The sequence below is a fragment of the Falco punctatus genome (assembly GCF_963210335.1).
Source record: "Falco punctatus genome assembly, chromosome: 5".
In the NCBI taxonomy this organism is placed as follows: domain Eukaryota; kingdom Metazoa; phylum Chordata; class Aves; order Falconiformes; family Falconidae; genus Falco; species Falco punctatus.
Window position 1 is genome coordinate 15541217 of NC_137584.1, and position 24852 is coordinate 15566068.

The following is a 24852-nucleotide window of genomic DNA, read 5'->3' on the forward strand; positions in this document are numbered from 1 at the left end:
GCCACAAATCTATTTTTCTAAAGCTGTCATAGTCAAAGTGAAAGTGACAGTGGCAAAGGAGAGGGAAAGTAGAATTATAAAGCACTGTAAACTTACGGTCAGATTAATGGAATTTTCAGGTAACAGGGCCATTATAGTTTCTGGGCAACAAAATTAATATATTTTCTTTTCAAATCTGCAGGATTCTTTCTTTGATACATACATCTATATTTTTATAATATTTTTCTTTTGCCCATCTAAAGGCATATAAATTATGTCTTAAGTAAATAAGCATTCAGTCCAGTCTGTATTTTGGACAGTAAATGATACTTCTGATCTCAGTCTCTTTCTCTTCCATTTCCTAACTGTGCTGGAATGCATAAAAAGAGGCAAAATAGCCTGTGGGTGGCTTCTTATCTTGACTTGGAATATTAAAGTAAGCAGCCTGCTCTGGTGGGTGATCACAGTCATAACTAAGTATGCAAGTATTGCTGCAAACAGACTACTTGGATAAGCATTGTATATTTGCATAGAGACTGAGCAATAAAATTAGTAATTATCAAGTGAGAGAAATCTTTTCTAAAAGGGGGTGTATATGAAAATTTAACCAATGGCATTGTACTTTTTCTCATTAGAGATATATATCTCTATGTATTTACAGAATGGGACAGACAAAGAACATGGTCAAATAAACAAGCAACAAAACATGACAACAGTAGAGTTGCATTGACTGATAACAGACTGTGGGTGTGTGAACAAATGCCTGCAGCACACCCAAGGTGTTTATTAATCACATCTACTATACATTCTGCATTGCAGGGCTATGATTTTAAAATATGCCTGGAAAAGTAAACCTATTGAAAGTGAAAGTGATTTTAAACACTTGATTGTGGCAGGTGAGATTCCTATGGAGTATATTCGTGTTTTTATTATTAGAGACAACTTCTTACCTTTGCATTTTTTCAGATCATTTGCAAGCTGACTAATTTCAACAAACCTCCCTTCCCTACCTGAAAGTGGAAGCAGCTGTCAAACTGAATGAGAGATGGCCAGGTGCTAGGATGACGAGTAAGAGCTAGTATACAAAACTCCATGTATTTGTGCTAACCCCCCCTTGTACCTACTATAATTTTATCCTTTAAGGTAAAGGCAGGCATGTACATGGAGCTCAGAAAGGGCTTCTGGTTTAGGAACTTTAATTGACTCTTTCAAAATTGTTTAAATGTATTCCTTCCCCTCACAGGAAAAGTGCAAGAGGATCAAATATGGGCTGAATTCTGGGAGGTTGTATAGGAGTAACAAAGCCTAAATTGTTAGCTATGTCAGTTGGGGATATTTCATCTCACACTAAGCTAAATATTTATATGGTAAAAGGGAATAAGAGATGGAGAAGCAGTCCTTGTTAAGGAAACGCACAGTTGACTACCTTCATCTTGAACTATATTTGCTATTGGGCCTATTAAAGGAGTAGATTATTGAGCCCTCCAAGTAGTTTGTAGGTTGTTTCCTTTCAGGTAACAATGCCTCTTGAAATAGCAGGGGTGGGGAGTGGGGGGAGGAGGAAGGATGACAGCTAATGATAAATTCACACAACACCATTTTTTTTCCAGCTGAACATATTGCACCTTTCATAGCTTCATAAAAGGGTGATTTCTTTTGACTTACACGGGCAGTGAATCAGATGATGTTAAATAGCAACTCTCAAAACACTTCCATCAACAAAATCTGTACACAAATAGGGTTTAAATAGGTTTTTCATGGTGGGAAAGAATTACAAAATGTGTGGAGGAAAGCTGCAATAGATTTCTCTACTAAAACAAAAAAAACTTTCTGAAAAATGAAACTTCTCTGTCTTAAATCAAGTTAGTAATAATATAATAGCTAGGCTGGAGAACTTCATCCACGGAGGAGAATGACAATCTGAGGCACAGAATTTAGAATTCTGCTGTGGTAGGACAGCAATACTACCAAATGGAGATATTTAAGGATTGCAGAAAAAAAGATTTCATTCTCAGGTTTCATTTCAATTATTCCTGAAATGAAAGTTCTTTCTTCTTTTATGAAATATTTAATCAAAACAGACTTCTAACAAAAAACAATTCTGAAGGAACATTTTTCAAAATGTTCCATTCTTTTTCCATGCCAAAATTGTCTCTGTGGTAACATGCATGGAAGCAGTTCCTGAGATTTTGAGATCTTGAGGTTCAACATGATTCAGTATTCACAGAGGAATATCTCTGTGAGTTGTTACTTATTACTTCAGATATACACACAGGGAAAACGTGAAGGATATTTTCTGATATCATGTAGTATCTACTCAGCTGATGCTTCTAAAAAAATTGAGAAATATAGCAATGATAACAAATTAGGCACTTACATTCCGTTCTTTCACAGTGATCAAAACCAGATATGAGGATTAAGAGGAACTGGCTCCAGAAAATGTTTACAAGAATCATAACATGACCAAGCTTGCATATTTAGATTTTTTCTGTCATAGGCAGTTTTCCTTCATCTGTCACTATAACTATGACAACTTTCCAGGTTTTCTTTAGTTATGTGTCAATGTTCAATACCAAATTTAAGAACTACAACAAATATAATAATTTAGGGGCTTTTCTGGTAGAATTTCTAAATCAACTGAAAACCAGACTCCCTTTCCAGGAGCTGTGTGTGCATGTATGAGAACCAGCAGGCAGAAGAACAGAAAGGAAGTAGCTCCCACTAGCTAGCAAAGACCTTGGAAAATAATTTCAGTCTCCTGACACTTATATGGATGTCTCAAACCCATGCTATAGCATGAGTTCACTTACATTTCAGATCAATAAGTCATGAACCAGACATTTGTACGCTCTGAATTTACAGAAATGTATTCTAGAGAAAGAAATAAAAGATTTAACTTATTCTCTGCTTGTTGCATGGATGCATTTACTATTAATGTTAATGGGACCAATGTGGACATATAAAGAGACTCTTCATTTACAGGATCTGATATGAAAGCAGAATAATTATGAGGTATTGGGAAAGGGATTGAAGTCAAGTTAAAAGAGATATAAATCTCATATGCCTATTGCATTTAAATATAGTAAGACTAATCAGAGGACAATTAAAACTGCAACATGAGAGAATATCTTATGAACCTGAACTTTCAAAATTAAAGATCACGGTTTTTACAAGTGCTTTTTTTATAGTAGAAATTAAAGTATGGACAGAAGTAATGTCAGGAAAATTTTAAAATAATGTATTTTGTACAAGTGGTTATATCAGAAAGCACATATAAAAGTTTTTTATTACTTTATTTTTTAGTGTTCTACTAGCAGATTTGGAGGTTACTTTATAAAAAAGCCCTAGAGTCTGATATTGTGGCCTACAGTAACCTAATATATCTTTATAAATAAATATCCTTAGGGTGAAATACTCTCCCCTGGGTTAAAAGCTAAATTAAAAACTGTAACTATTTGTATCAGTGCATGAACTGTATCTTTTGGTTTTGAAGCTTTAAATATGCCTGAATTTTCTGACATTTTGTTAGATTTCACCATTCTTGGCATGTAGCTCAAGACCAGTGGCCAGAGTAATGGTTCTAAGTGGTAAAGATGAGAAAGAGAAAATGAGGTAGAGATATACCTGTCCTTCCAAAACAATAGGGAACTGTTCAAGGTTGAATCATTAATGGCAGTCACTCAAGTCCCCTCACAGTGGGAATAGGATCCAGAGGTTTGATTTGAAAAGAGAAAATAACCTCCTAGACATCAGGATGTCCCTGGACTCTTTTTAAGTGCTATATGAAACATTGTCTTATGTTGTTACCCTCATAATTTCAAGTTGTTACTCAAGCATATATTACCTTAAATTATATTGCTAATATTGTACTTGAATAATGGCAATGGTCAAATTCCAGAATTTATTTGATTTCACATCTTTCTTTTATCCAACAAATACAGCATTTGCATTTCTTCTTTTATTCTATGCAAAGTCATAAATTAACTCTTTATAAAGTCATAAATAAACTAGCAATAAAAAAGAAAAAAAGAAAAAAGTTTCTTTCTTAATATGAAAGCTTAACACACAAAATATAACTCTAAGCAGAGGAAGTTCCATTATATGGCTATATTTTATATTGTAGTACTACAGAAAGAGCAAAGCAATAAAGAAGCCACTTAGAAAATAACATTTTCTCTTCTAGTGTTTTTTACTGTTTTGAAATTACTGTGGCTGAAGAAATAATCATCTGAATTCATCCCAAGTGAAGCTGAGCTTAGATGAAAGATAGTGGCACTGGAATGTAAATTGTAAGTTCAGCCAAGTTCAGTTGAACAGCCTGAAACCTGCATGAATTCTGCTGTGGACCACTTGCCCACTAGCACTGGATAAAATGCAAACCTACATCTGTATGATTACCCCACTCCAGAGGAGACTACCAACCTCTTCTCTGTGCTAAGCCATATAGAATAAGCTGAGTTTATCCATCACCTAGAACAGATAAACACTTGTTCTTTCTCAAAAAGAAAGAGGAGCAGTTCCTATGCACAACATTGCTACATGAGAAGAGCATTCAAGATATTTGAGGAGACCATTCTCAAGCCTCTTAAAAATCTTGTTGAAGTATACATTTGAACCTCTGCTCTTTGCAGACGAACAGTCTATGTACAGCACATTCTAAAGTGCTAGGTGACTATGATGGGAAAGTAAAAAAGGGAATAGCATTTTTTCTGTTGGTATCATGCTATAATTTTATAATAGTTAAATGATCACTAAGCAACAGAACAAATGATAATGATAATGTCAGTATTTCATACTGAATAGAAGTTGTCAGCAAGAGGTTTTTTTGTATCAGAATAGTCCAAATTTCAGTGAAACTTTTGGAAGATGGAGGAGCCGAAATCAACTAGTTCCACATTGTGGAGCTGAATTCTTTGGCTACTGAATGAGAGGAGACACAATTGATACAAGTGTTTGTTGTGTTTTGAATGAGAGAATACATATTCTGAGCATACTTATCAGACAGAATCATGTAGGTGGAGTAAGTAGGGCAATTTTAGTTTTGTAAATTATGTTGGATCTTAGGTGTAGTAAAGGCACAAACTGGTGACTGGTGTTTTTGACATAGCTGGCTTTGACCTTCTAACAGAAGAGATGAAAGAGGCACAGAGAACAAAACCATAAGTCCTCAGGGTTAAACTGTGGTATTCACAGTTTTTGGTGTGTCTGTTATGTTCTGTGCTACACCTTAAAAACATTCTGAATCTATGTCAAGACAAGAGCCAGATATGCGTCATCCCTCTATGCAATCTTGTTTTCTTGGAAAGGCGGAAATCATAATGTGGTTCAAAAGGTCTATTCTGGAGAACAAGCGTGCTTGAGATTCATTATCCTGCAGTTCCAACCTAGCATATAATATGCCCAGGAGTCTAGGCCTAGGTAGTTTTGGGGTTCCTTTTTTTTGTTTTGTTTGGTGGGGTTTTTTTATTTTATTTTATTTTCTGTGCTGTTATTTGGAAAATGTTCACTGGCATCCCACAGAGGAAAAGAAACTATCCTGAGGTCTTATAGATGAAATAAGGGAAGAGATAATGCATAGTCCCTTTCATTATGACAATAGATATTTTTTTTTTTAATATTGAAACACACCAAACAAAAAAATATAAATCTGTGACAGCATTTAGCATAAGAATCTATTTCCTAAAAGGCATGTGAAACTGCGAAGAAAATAAATCTGACAACATAAATTCATGACAGGAATGCAAATGATGTTCATTTACTTTTCCAACATCATGCAAGGACTTTTGGAAAGTCACATTAGTATCTCTCTAAATACCTTGACATAACATAATTGATACCTTAATATCAAAGACTTAACTGCTTATTATTCAGTAGAAAGAATTCAAAATGAACAAATTTATCTATGTTGTGGATAATGGTTCACATATTTCATTAAAAAAATATAAAATTAAAACTACATTCATGTTTTTACAACAAGCTGATAAAGATTATTCATTAATAGCTATAATACTCCACTTCCCAGAAAGCTACAAGATGGCTTCAGAGAGATCTACTTTCCTTTGAGTGACATATAAGGTTTCTTCCCTATTAGCTGAACAATGGCAGATCCTGTTCTCTGGTCCTGAGGTCACACATCCAGGCATGATGTGGCCACACCTGTAATACTGAAATATGTCACCCTACAAAACCAAAATCCAGACTATATAATGGAAAAGGTAAATATGACTATGATATAAGGAGGTAAATGTAGATGGAACACATGCTTTGGTGAAAATCTATAAACCTCACCAGTTTAGTGACAATATTTCATACCCAATTTCTCTAGCTTTTGCTCATGTAGCCAAGTAGAGGTGTAAGCAATAGCAACAATAAACCAGTTCTGTGTGATGCTGCATGTTCAAATAAGAATAATTCTCTTATTTTTCATGCTTATCCTCAGTCCTACAAACTGAGATTGCAACAAAAAGCCCTACGCTTTCATTAGTTTTCTACTCTGTATCTGGAAGCCAGTAATACATTCCCTATTTCCTTACACATCACTGTCATGGTGTATTCTTCTCTTTCCCATTCTCCTGCTCACTGCTTTAGCCAGGATTCCAATCTAATCTCATGACATCTTGTTTTATACTTCTTGTATGAAACTATATGCTGCCTTGTCATTGTTCCATGGATTCAGGGCCAGGGTGCAGTTGAGGGAACCGATCAGGTTCCTGAAGGACATTGTGGGAATGTGGATCAGAAAATCTGGACCTTCTGCCTAAACCAATATTTGCTACTCATTCTAGGAATGTAGGCCAGAAAATCTGGACCTGCTTCTTCACAAACCAGTATTTGCCACTGATCTGCACATCAGCTTTAACTATTTGGATAGTGTGACGTGGTTAAGACAGGTATTTATGTAGTTCCTTTCAAATAATAGCCGTTGAAGTTGAAATACTTGGATAAAAGCTATGATAAAAAACATCAGGAAATGGAAAATAAATGTATAATTTAAATGATAGTAAATGTGTTCTTGTAAAAAAACTAATAGAAACTGTAGTCCAGTAATGAAACAGCCTGTCCAGTGACAAAATATTTTTGCTCTTTACATAAAAAAGTATGACTCTGTTTACTGTAAAATGACTAAACTAATAACTAATTATCAGATGTTCAGATTCATAACAAATAGAGTACAAAAATGCTAATCACTATGCCATATATATGAAATGTTCTATCACTAGGATATGTATATACTATACAATGTCTGAGTTATAGGTATGACAATATGGAATATAACAACATGAACCACAGTGCTTTGAAGTGCTTATTTTATTTATTAGGTTTCATATATATGTATATATACTGAAGGGATGAGATGAAGTAATATCTATATAGATACAGAGCTGTATGCTCTAAGCTGCTACCAAACATAAACCTATAGGTAGTTCACTGATGGCTGTTCCTACTTTGCTTCCAATAATGTTTCCTTGAAATCTTGCCAGATTTAGGTTCTGGTAAGAGAGAGTTCTGAATTACTTTCTATTGTTCATTACTTAACATTTTTATGTAGCTTCAAATGTATGTGTTTAATAGTGAAGTGACAAAATATATGGTCTTTGCCCAAAAAAGAATAGCTCTCACAAGGGAACAGAAAGAAATGATGCACACAGGTAAAGTGAGACTAGAATTACTTACAGGTAATTTCCTATGTAGTCCAGTTGTGTGTGGGGGGTTGAGCAGTTAGAAAGCTTAAAGGGAGAGGGGAGTATGGGCAAAGGAATTAATCTCTTGCAAACCACAGGACTGGCAACATGGACTGCAATATTGGTGGGCAGGGAGAACTTTTGATTTTTCTTGATATGATATCTACATTGATATGCCTCTCCACATTGATGTGCTATTAAATCTGAGCCCAGAACAAAAAAAAATGCTGTTCTCTTAATAAATACTTGCATTAAACATAAATTTTTGAATTATATTAATTCATGAAGTGATACACCTTAGAATTAGTAGTCAAGCAATTTACTAAGAGGACATGGTAGGATCCCCATACAGCTTGAAATGCTAACTATCTTGGTAAATTGAGCTACCTGTAAAGATAATTTGTTACAACTCTGGTTTTCCAAGATATGATTTTGATATTTCACATATATTTTCCTTCATGTTGTATTTGGGTAGTGCATTTTCACATAGTATTATATAATACTTTAAAGAGAGAATAATTCTGTCATACAGATATGTAAACAAGTGGCTTAAATTCATTAAAGTATTATTCATTGCTGGTAAATTACCTGAATATAAGGATTTTCATTTCATCTAACAGTCACTTCAGGTTTCTTCAGGCTTCGCTAAGCATTTTTAACTGCTAAAATAAATTTTAGAATAAAAGAGGATTAAAAAGCATATCATCAACATGTTTCCAAGGTACATGTCATCTCCATTGCCTGATTAAATTCATCCTACACATTGTTAGGAAAAAGTGAGTAGCTGCCAATGCCATCAGGCCTGGAAGGATCACCAGCATTGTGATACCAGGATGCTGGATCCACCTGTCTAGATCAAGCTGGCCAGCCAGGGAAATCATCCTTCTTCATTCCCACCTAGATCCTTTTGATAATGAACTTGTATGGTCAGAAGGTCAGAACAATGCGTCAGGTTTATTGTCCTGCTCCAGCTGCAGTGATCAAGTGGCCTAGTCATTTGCTAGCTGCCCTAACACAGTCTTCTAAAGAAAGCATTTTATCAGAATAAAATTATTTTATACTCACCTGAAGAAAACACATACTATTATCATTATATCTTATGTCTAATATGTTGCGATGTAATTCTTTATCTCCTCACTGTTGCTAGCATTCTGGAGGTGTTCAAGACTGAAAAGCCTTTGTTTAACTAACAACATGGATGTGTTTCTTTTTCCTTTAGGAGTTCCATAAAAAATAAAATAAAATAAAATATTGTTTTTCAGATAAAAAGAGCAAAACATTATTGAAAAGCCACTGATACAGTGAAGATTTTGAATAAGAAACAAACTCAGAATAAATAGCACAAAGAGAATAGAAATGAATTTATAAGCAGCTCTGCCCCTTCTTATGCATGTCATCACTGGGAGTTCCTCTCCCACACTCCCAAACTTGGTTTCAGCTGCTCAGTGACTTTTTGAGTTATAATAGCAACTCCATGATCTTCTTTTGGCCCACTTATGGCCTATGAAAGCCTTAGTGCTTCTCAATCTTCTTAGCAGTTTGTCAGTCTCTGCATAGAATTCAGACTTCCACTTTTCACTGTCATTCTCTTAGTTCATGTTCTTTTTGCAAAATCCTGTAGCTTTTGGGACTTTGTCTAAGTACGGCCAGTTCCTTCTCAGGAGTGAGGGCTTTCTCCCTTTTCAGAGATGATAAAGTCATTCTTAACAACTTTTTATAACACACACACTCTGCAAATCAGAAGGCGGGGGGGGGGGGGGGGGGGATGGGATTGGGGGGGGGGGGGGGAGAGAGAGACCATAGGTCACAGTGATTAAAAACAGAAATTCATCTAAAATATTTTCAGCTTCTGTGTGAGTTGTATTTTGCGCATGATGCACTGAAGTAGGTTTCAAAAATAAAATTTTTACTTTTAATGAATTTACTCTAAAATTATTATATTTAGATTTTAACATAGTCTTAATTACTGTCATGTCAATTTTTTTCCCCATTTTTTTGGACAGGTAACCTCCATTAATAATTTACCTTAATTCAAAAAACTTTGGAATAATTTTTCCCTTATGTTTCCCTAAAAGCCATTGTTGGAGCCTCTTCAAGGCTCTTATTTCTAACTCTAAGATAAGAAAGATGAATGCACATGCAATGCTTTCTGTTCAAATACTGTATATTATTTTTCATATTGTATTCTGTAGTGGTACCTTTTGGAAATGCTCCTTCTAGGAGGTTGTCAAAGCTATTGCACAACATATACTGTGTGGGTTTTTTATTGGTTTTGACAAATATTACATTTGCCCAAAGAGAAACTGGGGACAAGTTGTCCAGAACAAGAAATTCAGACTGAAACTGGTGAGCAGCTTGGGCTAAAATATGAGGAAATTTTACACAAAGTTAGAATATAGTTAATTTGTGAATTGCTAACACATTTTGACTATTCAAAAAGAAGCTCTTTTCTATTCAAAACAATCTTAATTTGAAAATAAATCTATTTTTTTCTGAAGATACTGTTAACTAAATCAAAGGGTAGCAGAATATTTAACCCAAGATTACTTATACCGACTCTAAAGTAGTATTATTTTGTTGTTGCTGTTGTTGCTGAAGAAAAACCTACTCTTTATCTTAAACCTCCTAACTCTTATTCAGAATTAAATAGGGAAAATTTATTGTTCAAACTGAACCATTTTTTCATGAAGTTTTACTCTTACTACGGAGCAACAATAAATAGTATTATTTAAGATCCAAAGAACACATATTATAGGGAACTTCTACTGCTTGCCGCTGCTTTTTGTTGTTTGTTCTTCTTTTCTTCTTCCTTTTTTTTTTTTTTTTTTTTTTCTCTCTTTAAGGACAGTAGGCAAGTTATTGCTTGGACCTACCACTGACATAATCAGAAATTCCCTTTGATGCTAATGGTGAGGTCTATTGATGGTGTTATCTTCAGGTTTAAAACACTGAAGTATCGTGAAGGTACAGACTTAAGTCCCAGCATGCCTAAATCAATCTTTAACCTTCAAAGGCAGATAGAACAATTGCTCTTGTGTGATGTTTGGTTTCAACTTTTGAAATGGCAGACCTTTCTGCTCTCTTCTGGAGAGTGAAGTTGCAGGGGCCTTCTTCTTGAAGGAAGGGAGTTGTTTTTATGAATACAGTCAACAGGCTTCCCAGAATTATGTAGTGGGTGAGGACACATAATATGTTTGTAAAATACCTTGGAATGAAAGACTGTCAATCAAATAAAAAATATGATTTCTGCATATTACTATAAGTGTCATAATTATCTAACATCCTGGAGCTCAGATACAAAAAAAAAAAAGAGAGAGATTTGATATTTAAATCATGGCTTTATTTCCAGAAAATATTGTTATGAAATTTATACATCTGATAGCAATCAAGTAATCAGCAGAGGGAAATGAAACTCCAATGATTTGTGAAGTAGAAAAAGACTTTATTAAAGAAAGACACATATCAGCCTAGGTTCTGACAGATGACATTTTGCAATTCATGCAAGCTGTGTTCAGAAATACTATTATTTTAATTATAATAGTATTTTAAACTTCATGTCACAATAAAAATATTTACAAATTTAAATTAATGAGTATGAAATAAATCCCTGAGTTTAGTAGTTTCAGGCTTTTATGAATCTGAAATTTGCTGGAAATTTCTCCACTCTGGATCCTTTTCTAGCAATAATTAATTACCTTAAAAGCAAAAACATAAAAGAATTTTCCTTTTTATAAGTTGCCAGTTTAAAAAGTTTTGAGGAAGCAAAATATATCTTCTTCAGACTAAGAACTTGAAATACAGTATTAATTTTATACACCTTATGTATTGACTAAACATTTTAAGAAGATTGGTTAGCTGTCTAGAGAGCTTCCAGACAGATTATGTTTCACTGGTATAAGTTTTTCTAACATAAAAATAAATTCTTTGTCTCTATTATCAAATTAATTTATTTGAGGCAACGGAAGAATTCTTCTAGTAAAGCAAACTGAAAGCATTTGGAATTCATTCTTAATTCTTATCAGCAGGATTGCTGTCTATTCCCTCAAGCAGACAATCTCCAGTACAATACCATCTGATGCTGTCATTAAATCCGGAGCGTCAGGTTTCCGTAGCAACAGAAGAGCTCTCCCCGCTTCACAGTCTGCATCTGAAATCTGGAACAAAACCGGTTAATCTTATGCTGGTTTTCTACATTTTTTTAAGCAGATTTAATCTGAGACCTTCTGTATCTGGAAAGAAGTGGTAAGTAGCAGTTAAAGTTTGTGATTATTGAATTGTAGGGGCTGTATTTTGGTTGTTGGTGTACACGCACACCAGATGGTGGCCTGCTGTATTCATCACCAGATTAGAAAGATAAAGTCTGCTATATGTAGGCCTACATGTGCGCTTATGAATTTACTTTGTAAAGCATAAGATGTTACAAGGCTTTTAGTGCTTATTTAGATAACTTTTGAAAAGCTTTACTTTTGATTATCATTTGGTGGGATGAACATATTCCAAAGTTGTTTAAAGATAGTTTTGATGTTACTGTGTTCACACTGTTTTCCCTCTCAAAGCTGACAAAATGCCAGTATGCAAGTTATGCGGTACCTGGTTTGGGAGTTATTGTGCACAGAATAGACTATATTTGACTCAAAATATATAATAATAATTAAAAACTGTGACCAGAACTCATGTATAATTTTCATACAGAAAAAACTACAAAACATTTTTTTTAATATGATTTAAAGACTGACTGTTTGTACTTACTAACATATTCTAAATAAAAGCTTTTCTCTGTTCACTAAAAACAAAGAAACCATTTCTGAAATTAGCTTTTCTCATTCCTAAGGCAGGCAATTTTTCCCAAAGCCAGTAGAAAGCTCACCTAGCTAGCATGGACAGCTCCCAGATCAGTGGAGTTTTGAGTTTCATTTTCATAACTATCAATTCTTTCTCATTATATTTTTTACCTTATTTTGGTGTGGCGGTTGATAACATGCATTATGTTTTTAAGGGATTTTACTTGGTTACAGTAGTCGATTTTGAAAGCAATATTTATACAAAATGTGGTTGATACAGTTTTAAAAACAACTTCAGAAATAAGTCTGAATTACTGCCATTTCTGGGTGTAGAAAATTTGGGCTAGTTAATCATGAAAGCTATGATACATGTTGAACAAAACAGTTGTGACTATGGCTTTATTACTCAAATTAAACCAAGATATTGTCGCTTTTTACTTATGAAGATTTGAAGAAAACCCATTTTTATATAATAAACATTTTTGTTTATACATTTTTGAGAATAAGTTTTGTTATTTTTTAATCAGATAGGACATCTCTAGGAGGAAGATACTCTGCAGCAAGTATCAAGAACTTTCACTGAATCAGTATTTTTGCATTTTTGTGAGGTAACTCCAGAGATCATTTCGAGATATATTTGTTTTGTACTAAAATCATGCCATTGTGTGCTGTACTAATCTTTATATCACTGTAAAAGTTATGTGAATTATAACTATAATTTCATGTTACATTTGTAAGTAATTTGCTAAATAAATCTAGTGATTAGTATGACATCTTTAAGCAATTTCATTAAAATACAATGGTCATCTAATTAAAGGTTAAACCTCTTTGGTGAAGTAGCCAGGACAATGACAGTCATTGTCCAAGGGCTGTTTCCAAGTAACATCAGTGATTGCTGGCCTTTGCTAATGAACGATGTGATATGAGAAAGAGAGAGCATAATCATGTGAAAGACATGTAAATATTTACTGAAAATATGTTACAATGATAGAATATCATTTTAACATGTAATTTAAAATGTTTTAAACATAAGATGATGTATATACCTTCTTTACAAATAGCGTTTTAAGTTCATAACATTTCACAACAAAAACGGCACTTGTTAAGAGGAATGAACCCACCAGAAGAGTTTGTGCATTTAAGGTATCTAATTAGTACATTTTCCAACAAGACAGGAAGTAAAACATCAGCAGAATTTTGACTACACAGTATTATGCTAGCAGCAGCATTGGACTGGTATAAGGATGAACAGGGAATGAAAAAACCCACACTTGCCAGACCTTTGGCACAGATCTTTCTCTCACAAGGATATGAAGATAGTAATGGGAGAGTAGCAAAAACCCCCGCACATCCTGCCACACATAGGTCTTTACAAATGGCGTACAGTGTACCTCAACTTAGTAAAGAAATAATCCTGTATGTCCTCACAGTGCAGGGCAGCACTCTAGACTCACCAGTCTAAGCAGAACCAGCTGTAGAACTCAGGACACACTTGTACTGATTTTCAGCAAGTTTCTTAATCAAAGCTTGCTTATTAAATAATTTTTTCTTTCCTCAAAATGAAGTCGTTAGTTTTCTACTATACAAGTGATATTTCAATAAAATAATCCATATTTTGATAATAACATCTTGAGATATTTTGATAATATAATTACTGGAGCTGTAAAAGTGCCTAGCCAGGCCTTGGATTATTTTACTGTAAACACAAAGCGACCCATCCTATTCAGAGAAGTATTTCTGGAGAAACAGTTTTGCTCCTGGGAACATAGTTGGGTCTTTAAGCTACACGGAGGCAAAATTTATTAATTTACTTATTAGCAAACTGCTTGGCCTGGAGAACAAAAAAAAAAAAAAAAAAAAATATTTATCTGCATCTTAGTGTTCGCTCTTGTTGATATTCACACTAATTTAACTTTCATAATCTTTTCTTTAGATTATAGAAAAGTAATCCATCTCAAAAAATTGTGAGTAAATTTTAACAAATCATAAACACATTTGTCAAATTTGGGATACATTTTTTACTTTTTGTATTCAGTTCTGTTGCAGAAATTCTGTGGATGTTGGCGCACAGGTTCATTCATGTTTTCCTCCAGTTCTTATTATTTATACACATTCTCAATACTACCAGTGAGTTTTTACATGAATAGTGAAAAAATATGTAGGTTTTAATATTTATGTGTTTGGGTTTTTTAAAGACTCTCCCACCATGAAAATTTATGTAATGAATGTTAAATATTAGATAATATGATATTTGGCAAACATAAACCTAGCCTATTTGTGTTCCCAAAACCTTTTGGGAGAGTTTATTTTCTTTCTGGTGTCATGTCTTGATTTTTGTTTTCTGATTTTTTATTTTGTTTTTCATAAATACTTGGTAGATAGAGAGAAGAAGATTTATAAGAAAATAAGATTTAGTATAGAGTGTACATGCTGACAGGAACTGACTGTGATAGATGCAGGCACATGGTGATTTCATGTCCATAATGACACATTGTGTTACTGTCTCCCCATTCCGTCAGCCTAGCATCCATACTTTTGTGCCAGTATCTGAGCTCCAAAGTCCTGAGACTTATTTAGTTATGGATAGTTGATAACGTTATTGGTTTCACCAATCAAAACCATTTCTCTGAAAAATATGCTTATTATGAAGTAAGATATAAAACCTCTGCATTTTCTATCCTAAATTGCAAGCCTTTATTATTTTTTTTAGAAAAACAACTTTTTATAAAGTTAACAAATAAGATGGACAGATGATCAGTGTCAAATCTACTGAAAAACTGCCTGTGCAAATGGAATGCCAGATTAGATCATAATCTGTCATTCAAAGTGCTGATGACCATGTGTCTATTGCTACGTATGCCTTGGACAAGAGTTGTAGTAAAAGTCACCTTCATCCTAAAATGCATTTAATGTAAATTTCATATTGAAATGTGAAAGATACTTAAGGTTAATAAGGATTTCCAAGGTATATGATGAAAAATCTGTTACTAGCTATTAATATATCTTGAACATTGACTTTCTGGATCAGTCCAATTATTGCAGCAATTATAAATCATAATAATTATTTATTATTACATCAAAATAGATTAAGACTCATTTTTCTATTAAAAAGTGTTAATTGTTTAAGGCTGTAAAATATCTTTGTGTGCTTTACATTGTCAAGCTGCTGCTGTGTCTTTAGGTGTCTTCTGATCCCCCAATTTTTTACTAGCTTTTCTAACCCTGTATGACTTCCAGGCAGTGTGTTCCTTTGGAAATCTTCCTTTTGAAGACATTAGTTGCTATTGTTCCATGCATCAATACTGCAAAACTTAAATAGGGTAAATATGCTATGCATCAGGGAAGGAGTGGTTAGGTAAAGCTGGTCGCATAAGTGGTTGTAAGGTAGGCACTCTATGGCCTCTTTTTTTCATTAGATGCTCATAGACTTTGTTCTCTTTTTATCTGCAAGGACCTACAATTGCTGAACACCAGCTGTTTCACAGAGGGAGTGAATGCTTCTTGCGTGGCTAATAACATATACATAGGTCATTGATGGGGTATAGCCATTAAAATTTCCTAGGCAGAGGAATGAGTTACACACAGGTCTTTCCCTTCTTGGGTCGGTGCACAGAGCACTCACTGTTCAATAAAAAACAAGAAAGAAATTAGGTGGGAAATAAGAGTTATGAAGCTCACCCTTCATAGGAAGAGGGAATTTAAGGTGCCTGGAAGATTTTAATGTGACAAAAGGAAGGAGATTAGGTTTCTCCAGGATAGGTAACAATTTTGAAATAGGTAACAATTTTGAAAACGTGGAGTTGTTGATCTTCTATAGTGAAGAGATTACCATGGATTTCCCTGGGAGTCTCCTGCTTCTTGCAAGATTTAAGCTACTTCTTGCATTTTCTTGAGGAGGCCTTAGCCTGTAATTTATCTACTTATACTTTTCTCTGCTTGCTCACTGAATTGTTAGGTATTTTATACAATTTGGGTTAGCTTCAGTGAGATACTGAGGAAAACTCAAATACTGGTATTTAAAGAACTTTACAAGGATGCAGAACATTTAGAAAAATACCGGAGCTACTTAGACTAGAAGGTTGTTTTTCTTCCTAAATGCCAGCTTTTGAAATAACATCTACCTTGCAACTGTTGAAGTAGAAATTATATGTTCAGTCTTAAGATGGGCACAATTTGGGAGTTGTCTTGAGAAGAAAAAAAAGGATTTCTTTTTGCATTCATATCAATGAATAAAACCAAATAAATGGTCAGTGATTTATTTTCTTTTGATCTATGCAAAATGATTTCTCCACTTCCTCCACTCTTATGTTAAGCTATTGAACCAAATATCTAGTGCTCCTCCAGTCCTATTTAACTACATATGTTACCAAGGAATTTTAATTCTTCATTAATACAATGTTTGTGAAATACTTAAATCTCTGAGTAATTTTACTTTTGCAGACTGTCAGTGAAATTGGTGTTGATGTTTATACATCTATATGTGCAACGTTCTATTGCCATATAATACTGAACAAAAGTGCAAACATAACAGCAATATTAGTATTATCAAAATATTGTATATTTCATTTTGATATTTTTTCACATAGTCCTAACTTTGTAAGTGCTTTTGATTGTTTTACAATATGTTAAAATTAATATATGTGATCATCAATTAAATGTTACATAAAATTGAGAAATTTAAAAAGATACATTTTCAAAGGAAAATAACATTTATTCTAAAAAAAACTTTCCAATGTGCAATTTAAATAGAAGCAGATTAACTCCGTAATTAACAATAAAATAAAATAGATTAAAGGGATGATTAAGCTCCCACATATGCTTGTGGTGAGACCAGTGATGTAACATCATTTATGCTGAAAATTGGAAACGGATTTGCAAAAGACTTAGTGCTGTTGAACATGACTTCTTATGACAGAATTCAAGATTGTGACTTCTCAAATTAAACACTGAAAGGTTCCCTTAAAATATCTTAACAGGGACATTTCATATTAGTGAAATGTTTTTCAAATACTATAAGCATAACTTAGAAACTGGTATATAGAAACTAAATCTAGAAGATTGAAACTGGGAAAAAATAAATTTAAGCAATGGAGTTTCCGCTACCTGATATCGACCACAAGACTGAATGTTTATCTATAAAGTGTGACTGTCAAATCTAAGTACACAGTGAAATGTAAGGGCAAGTAACATTTAGGAGTTCAGATATGAAAATGTTTCCCCGGAAAAAAATTTACAGAAAACATTATTTCTGTGGGTAGGAAAGGAACAAATCAATGTAATTTTTAATATATTCTGAATTTTTGTATATTTGGAGTCTTTTTGAATATGAAAGTATTATTTTAGCCCACTATGAGTTCCCCAAGTAAGGTCAACTTTACGTTAAAAGAGGAAATAAAAGTGCTGATCAGGCACAAAAAGAAGGAGTCTTTGTAGGAGAAGTGACACTGATAAAGCTTGCCTGAAGTAGACAGATGAGTGTAGATACCCAAATTCTGTCTGGTTTTCCTCATAGCGCTTAAATAGGAAACATATGTGGTTACAGTGAATATTTATTTCTCAGATTGCAACACAGCAGTTGTTCAAAGGAAATCTGGAAGAGTACTGGACATGGTGTGCAAAATCCCAGACATTATGCCTTTTGTGTCTCTGGTAGCATTGGCCAACAAGCTTCAGTCCAACACAGCAAGTAGCATGGCCCAGTTGGAGTGGATCTTGATAGCAAAACCATTCATGCATAAGGCTTGGTATCCACATTATGCATTTCAGAACCTTTATTTTGGATTATCTTTGGTTTCTACCTGGGGACTTGAATGCCTGTTAGCAGCTGGATTTATTAGTTACACATCAGGAATGCATGTTCTAGTTTAATTTCTTTTGAAAGGAATCTTATTCATGTGCTATGTAATGTTATCTGAAGCTCTGTACATGGGGACAATCAGGATATTCACATAAAAATGCATTCCTGATCCAGATGAAAATGTTATGTAGCACAGCTCCTCCTTCAGCTATAGATTTAGCCCTGCACTTTCCCATTTCTTTATGCACTACTGTATGTTTGAAGTAAAGTGTTTAGAAAACCAAAATAAAGAGCTGAGCAGCCTTTTCTACTGACTAGTGTGTCCTCCTGTTTAATCTGTGTTCCTTTTCTTGTGAAATTCCATTTGCAGAGCTGCAGGTAGATGGAGACGTTCTGGAGCCTATTAGTTGTTCTGCTGCTTCCCTTATTCTTGAGCTTCTTAACCCCACTGCCATGAACTTGTGACCAGGTAACAGCTGCAAGCAGCAGGAGTCACATATTTGTCCTTATTTGGTACATCACTCTTACCCTGTATTTGTTGTAGCTTTGTCCATAGGGATAAAGGTTTGGGAAAACTGTAAAAACTGAGATAAATGAAAACTAGGAAGAGTAGATATATTGCCACACCTTTGCAATTTCCTTCTTTTGGCAACTCATCCTTTGCTGTTCAGTTGCATTCTATGCAATACAGCATCCCTGGGAAAGGGTATGAAACCTGTGGAGTCAAGTGCCTGCACATCTTTGCAAATTTTGAGGACAAAATTTCCTAGAAAAATATTTATTGTAAAAGGAATGTTCCTTGTCATTGTGTAAGGACATCAACTTTACCTTCTATAATGCTCTCAGTATTGGTCAGACTAATCTCAGTATATTATTTGTTGTCCATGGGAGGGGAATTAAACTCAGTGCAAAGGTAGTTTTTGATGAGAGAAACTGCTCTTATTAACTTTCTCTCTGTGGTGAGCAGCGCTACCCTATGTTCACTTTAGGTAAAAACCTAACTGGACAGTTTCCTGACATTTTGCAAATCATACTATAGCTCAGATGTAATGATGTTATTGATCAGAATTTCCATTCTGTTGCTGCTGCCTTCAGTACATGTTTGCCCTCTTACAGATAGATGATTCATTGCTGAAAGCACAGTAGCTAGTTATATTCACATACATGTAAAAAAGACACCTTCAGGACATTTCATCATTAAAAAGTGTATGTTCTTATCATTGTACAACTACATGGATGAATCAATTTCTGTTACAATGTCTCCATATTTTCCCCACTTGTTACCTAGGAAATAATTTACTTTCATTCATTGTCAGACGTTGCATCTCTACAGGCTGGATCTATGTAGTGAAAATTAAATGGTGATTTATAAAATAAAGGGAAGAAGTATTAGGACATTATGACCTTGACACAGTCAGTCTTGAATTGTTCTCTTGTTTTTAAAATAGATGATATTACTTTTTATCCTAAGAGACAGTTGATACTTCTGGGGCAAGACCTTGAAACACTGAGGTGCTTATCATGCTTCATTTGTGTTTAATACCCTTAAAGTAAACAAAATGCGATAAAACTCTATCTTCTTATTTTGCTCTTGAATGTTATCTCCCCTTTTATAACCACAAGTGCACATAACAACATCTCACAATCTTGAATGTATTGATTTTTCAGATTATCTTAGCTGAAGTATTATGAACTCTGTTTAAAAAACATAGTTATATGTAAAGATGAAGAACTTACATGCTGCTTACACAAAGGTTGTAATGTAACGGAGCATTGATCTAGTTTTCCTTAGTCCTGGGGGATGTGCATTTGTCTAAACAGGAAAAAATGGATTTTCAGGTTCAATTTTTCAAGCAATACTTTGATGATCCTATATATATGGAGATATTTATCTCCTCCTCTCCCGAAAATAATGGTGTATTTTGTCTTCTTCTTCAGTTCTGCATTACATTTACTTTACTGCAAGCTAATGTTAGGCTATCTCAGTTGCGAACCACTGCCAACAAGTTCTGTAAATTTAGCCCATTGTTGTTAATGCATCCCAAATAGCATAGCACCTGGACTAAACTAGTTAACAGTTTAGTTAACAGTTATGGCCATTAATGAATATTACACATTCTAAAAGCCCATGACTACAACATAAAGGATGCTTGATATGCCAGTTAGTTTGTCTAAATTGCAGAACTTTTATCTTCCAGGTTGACAAAAGACTATGGGACATTATTCACATAATCTCTGTAACAGGAATAATTTAAGATATTCTTTATTTTTATTATTTTTATTTTTATTTTTAGGAAATACCGATGTCTATTACTCTAATTGGCAAAACATCTAGTTAAACAAAAATTATTTTCGGGCTCACTTTGTTACATAGTACAGGTAGCAACCTTAATAACAAGTGAGAGAAGAGGGTGCAAAACGGCGATGTAGAAAAAAGTAAAGCTTTTTCAAAAATGAGACTGTCAGAATGGACTGATTCTTTTGATCTATTACACTAATTTTCATCTCTACATGAAAAAAGAGGAATTTTGCCAAACGTCAATTTGGCCAAGCTCTGCCTTTCATCCTTAGGCCCCTTCTTGTTTAGCTAAATTAAAAGACTTGATTTCTCTCCTGCTTATTAATTTGCAGAAGTAGCAGCTTTTATCACTTACAATACAGTCTCTGCATGATGATTCACTGTGTTGAAGGAAGCACAGACCTGCCTTCTATTTTTGTGACTGATAATGTCCAAGCAGTCACCTCCCTTATGGCATTTGAAGGGGACAGCAGATGAGAGTTTCAAGATTATTGAGAGGATAGGTTTAATTTCGTACCCTGTCAAATCCTGGCAATAATCTTTATCACAAGAAGAGATTCATGTTGTAAAATTTCCTTTGCTCATTAAAATCATTGTTGGAAGAATGAGAATCAGTATGCAATTGACCAGAGTAGTTATGCAACATAAAGGATTGCCAAACCACTGTATACTTAAGAGCATTATTTGCTGAAACCTGCCATTAATCCACCCCTTTCTAGGAGCCGAGGTTGTGACTGACTAGCAGACCAAACTGCACACCGTTGAAAGGGTTGAGATAACACTTTTGGCTATTTCCCACCACAACCCCCCGAAGTCATAATGTACAATTGAAAGTCTTATGTGTTCTTAGCTTCCTGCCAAGAACAAATCAGTTTGACCAAGTGCTGGCCCGCAGCTGGAGGGCTGCCTGAAGTAAAAAAACAATCATGCTATACTAAAGTGCCTCACACAGTAAGTCAGACACAGTGTGATGTGAAGATTGCACATGAAATGTTTCTTATTAAAAACAAAGACACAAGAAAGTCCTGTAATCAAGGCAGGACACTGAATCGCATACTTAATCTTTTATAGGATTTTCATTTGTGTAGAAAGTCCTTTTACACTATGTTTTAGTGGCATATTTATATGGCACATTAGCGGCAGGATCTCACATTAATGTGAAAGTTGAAAAAAAATGTGTCGATGGCAATCCGTTCCTATATCGGGTGCAAATTCTTCACTGTGAATCAGAGATGTTCCTGCTGTCCACACATGCCACTTGGTGTAGTCTTCATTTCGTATCTCCCCACTTTTATGAAATCAACTTGTTGTTGCTGTGTGCATCTTTGATAAGACTGATTCAAAGATCTGTGTGCTTCTGGCCCTCTAAGTATAGTAGTACTTGAGCTCAAGGTCTAAACTGTTTATACCTGCTTATCTGCAGAATGGCAATCATTTTTATACCTGCACAAACCATATTCTTATACAGACACTACTTTAGACACTGTATTGTACTAGAAACTGCAAAGCAATGCTGCTTTTTATCATCAGAAGGTCTGTTTTCTTTCTAACACTACTACAGCTAAAGGTAAAGCGATTGTGAGATCCAGAAACAAAAAACAGAGATCTCCAAGATATTATTACCAGTGAAACAGGACATCATTTGCCTGATATTTTTACAAACTACATTTTTAGTAGTTGTTAAACAGACACAAAATTTAGGTTTTTTCCTGTCGCAGACAGACTCTGAAACAATAACCTACCATATCCCAAATTGAAAGAATTACCCTAATTGCGCTGTAGGAAAGACACATGCGTTACTATTCTTCCTGTTACTATGGAATATTGTTTTACCCTTTCAGGAGGGACATATTGCAACACTATTATGTAGACAGACTTTGGCAGAGGACTTTCTGAAATTTATATGTATCTGTATGTATATATACACACACATATAAACTCATAGACAATTCAAGAAACTTACAGATGTATCAAAATGGTCAAGTGTATGTGCAGGTCACTATCACCTCAGTTTCCTTGGAATCCAGAAATGTTTACACTGTTTGGAAATTCAAGATTCAAGCACAGAAACTGCTCTGGCTTCCCTTTGAGGAATATCTTCTTTTTTTTTTTTTTTTTACTGTGACCAGTTTCCATCACTTTTAGCAAGAATTAAAATGAAAAGTATTGCTTTTGCTCAAAAAGCAGCAAGTCCTTTTTCCTCTGTTCTTGTATTTTTGATGTGCCTTTTTACATGTGTTTAATGTTAACTCACAGCTACTCCCTTCTCATTGCTGCAGACCAGTGGCTTTGCCTGTGTTGTACTTGCTGCATTGTTCCACTGAGGCAAAGTTTATTCAGTCTGATTCAGTCAGATACAAAACTAGCAGTTCTTCTCTTTCTGATAGAAAAATAGATAATCTAAGAAAACATGGATGATTAAAGTACAGGAAAACAATACAGAGAACTCATTACATCAGAGAGCATTAATCACATGCACACATGCACAGATTAATTCCCCAAATTGTCTAAAGAAATGTGTGATGTAGAAAATATTTTTTAATATCTACTAAGGAAAAAATGTTGCTGTGAGAGGCAATTAGTGTACTTTGTTATTTTGTTTCAATGAAGCATAGTACCCTGTCTTTCATGTTCTGTACAGAATATTGTTTTCCTAATTAGGATTAAGAGAGTTGTGCTCCTGAATTAAAGTTAATCCAGTTTCTAGGGTGTTTTTTTCAATCTTGTATATATTTTTATATATGATTTGTTCTTTTTTTTTTTTGAAGGATCAGAACTCAATCCATCTATTGCTAAATACCTTACGTTTTTAAATACCTTAGCTATTTTTAATTTTCTCTTCCAATCATACCATCACAGGACTTGTAAGCCTGTATTTTTTTCCTGGTGAATTCTTTAGCCAGGAGCCATCGTGTCTCCTGGCTACCAGCTGAGTGCTAAAATGCACAGTGAGCATAGAAGAATGGTACTTTGTCAAGTAGTTGACACAGCAACCTTGTGAAGGGCACTACAACTTAATATAACATCTGTCCTTAGAAAAATCATTGAACCAACACAAAGAAGTTCAGACAGAGAATCTGGGTGTTCAGGACCAATTTTCAGATGGTCCAGACCACTCAGCTTTTGCTTGGTTCAAGTAGTTCTATTTTAACTATACTGAGATTTAAGTGCTGTGATTCCCTGCTGTCTACACTGGCACAGCTCTCTTCAAAAACTGCCCTAGATATGACATTCAAGAAACTATATATGTACTTTTATAACACTAACTCTTCATAAGAGCTTGGATCACCTTGAAGACAGCATCTGATGTCACTGCCTGGAGAGATCGTTTTGTTCATTAGGAGAACTGTATCAGTTAGCTCCTATGAGGCAGCATCCTGACATCATTAAGCAGATAGATAGCTAGACATGGCACAAAGACTCCGTGGGTAAGAAAAGAGAGACAAAAGCCAACTTAGCTAATATTTCAAAGGTTTTTTTGAATAAAAGTTTGAAATGGGCTTTATATAATCTACATAGAATTTTAGTCTTGCCTGATAAAGTCACTGCAATTGAATGTGTAAACTACTTTTCAAGTGAAGACGGAGCAACTTAACTTTCTGTTAAAAAATAGATAATTGCTCAGATGATATAAAGCACTGAGAAGAGTTGTTGCTTAATACCATTCTGAATCAATTTACTTTATCTGCTTTCTTTTACTTCAAAACTGTAGTGGGGAAAAACTATGTGGGTGACTATGCTTTGCAGATAACAGGTCAGTTCTGAATGTTATTAGGATTCCAGGACCAAAGACAGATTTAGTGTTGTAGGATAAGGCATACAGGACAAGGGAATACTGTAAGATTGATTCAATATTGCACTATGTTAATCTTTCTAAAATTTTTTACCCTTATTATGTATCTCAGAAATTAGTAGATTAACGAGCTAGGTTTTATTATCCTTAAATTCTTTGTCATGAGAATTCTGAAGAATTGTATAACCCACAAATTATGTGAAATCAGGTTGAGTTCTGTGTTTCTCCTGTTTTTCCATATATTTTTTGATGCAAATGTATCACTGCTTTCAACTGCAGAAGAAAGCAAAAAGCAATCAAGTAAAAAAAAATCTGAGTGATACATTGATCTGTAACCCTCAGAAATTATAATAAACTAAATAAATTCAGATACATGAAAAGACATGGATATACAATGCAACAAATTATACTGTTGTTACTTTTTAAGGATGTGAATTCCATACAGTATTTTTTATAAAATGGAAACAGACGTTAAGAAAAGCTTATGGATCCAGACTGCAACTACCCAAGTAAATATCTTT

At 34.3% G+C, this 24852-nt stretch overlaps 1 protein-coding gene across 3 annotated transcripts in view; it reads left to right on the forward strand.

Moving 5' to 3' along the window:
- Window positions 1–24852, forward strand: part of EYS (eyes shut homolog) — a 1034174-nt gene that overhangs the window by 45290 nt on the left and 964032 nt on the right. For 2 of the 3 annotated variants that reach the window (XM_080388796.1, XM_080388798.1), the window contains exon 1: window positions 1–11903. This exon is cut by the window's left edge and continues 45290 nt beyond it. The gene's annotated coding sequence lies outside the window, so the exon portion shown is untranslated. Of the gene's footprint in view, window positions 11904–14375; window positions 14407–24852 lie in introns of all 3 variants that reach the window. The other variant, XM_080388797.1, reaches the window with a different exon arrangement.